The sequence below is a fragment of the Otolemur garnettii genome, unplaced genomic scaffold (genome assembly GCF_000181295.1).
Source record: "Otolemur garnettii isolate 467f Iridium unplaced genomic scaffold, OtoGar3 scaffold00128, whole genome shotgun sequence".
NCBI classification, from domain to species: Eukaryota; Metazoa; Chordata; class Mammalia; order Primates; family Galagidae; genus Otolemur; species Otolemur garnettii.
This window is the reverse complement of record NW_003852523.1, coordinates 5,917,884-5,918,733: the sequence shown is the minus strand read 5'-3', so window position 1 is coordinate 5,918,733 and position 850 is coordinate 5,917,884. Positions and strand designations below refer to the sequence as shown.

The window sequence follows — 850 nt, the reverse complement described above, 5'->3', positions numbered from 1 at the left end:
CAAAAACCAACTTTTCACAAAACAGGATCACAGTTTACTATAAAGTTACTTATTCACTTGGCTAAACTGATAATGAGATGGTTTAAAAGGCAAGAATCTTATTCTTTAACAAAGACTCAGTTTTCCCAACAATTTAAACAACTAAATTATTACCTTTTACAAATGAGAGACTTTTTTTTAAAGCATGACAGAATCCAACTTTTTATTGAACACATTACAAAAACGATTTAGTCAAAAAGACCAAAGCCATTGTCATCATCAGATTCCTCAGATTCTTCTTTCTTTGCTTCCACTTTCTTCTCCTCAGCTGGGGCAGCAGCAGTGGTGGGGGCAGGACCTCCCACTGGTGCAGCACCAGCTGCTGGTGCAGGTCCACCAGCCCCTACATTACAGATGAGGCTACCAATGTTGACATTGACCAGGGCCTTTGCAAACAAGGTAGGCCAAAAAGGTTCAACATTTACACCAACTGCTTTAATGAGGGCATTTATCTTATCCTCCGTGAAGGTCACCTCATCATCATGCAAAATGAGGGCTGAGTAAATGCAGGCGAGCTCTGAGATGGAGGCCATGGCGCAAGCGAGTACTGATACAGTGCTGCCGGGCATGGTGCTGGTCTCCAGAAGAAGTGAGGGCCTCACCCCAACACGGCCTTAGCTTCCTCGGAAGAACCAAGCACCTTGGCAGCAGCTGAGGAAAGAGAATCCAAATGAGAGACATTTTATGAAATATAACATTGATACAGGATTTTCCCACTTAGGGCTGGACAGGGAACCCCAATTTTTCAGTCTTAGGTGAACCCAGAACTCAGACTTTCATCTCTAGGCACAAACATGTTGCAGGCCACACC

At 43.9% G+C, this 850-nt stretch overlaps 1 pseudogene across 1 annotated transcript; it reads right to left on the bottom strand.

Annotated features, from left to right (window-relative positions):
• Positions 1-180: 180 nt before the first annotated feature.
• LOC100959685 lies at positions 181-596 on the bottom strand (annotated as a pseudogene). The gene has a single exon (XR_001161623.2). The product of XR_001161623.2 is annotated as a 60S acidic ribosomal protein P1 pseudogene (transcript).
• Between the last annotated feature and the right edge of the window lie 254 nt (positions 597-850).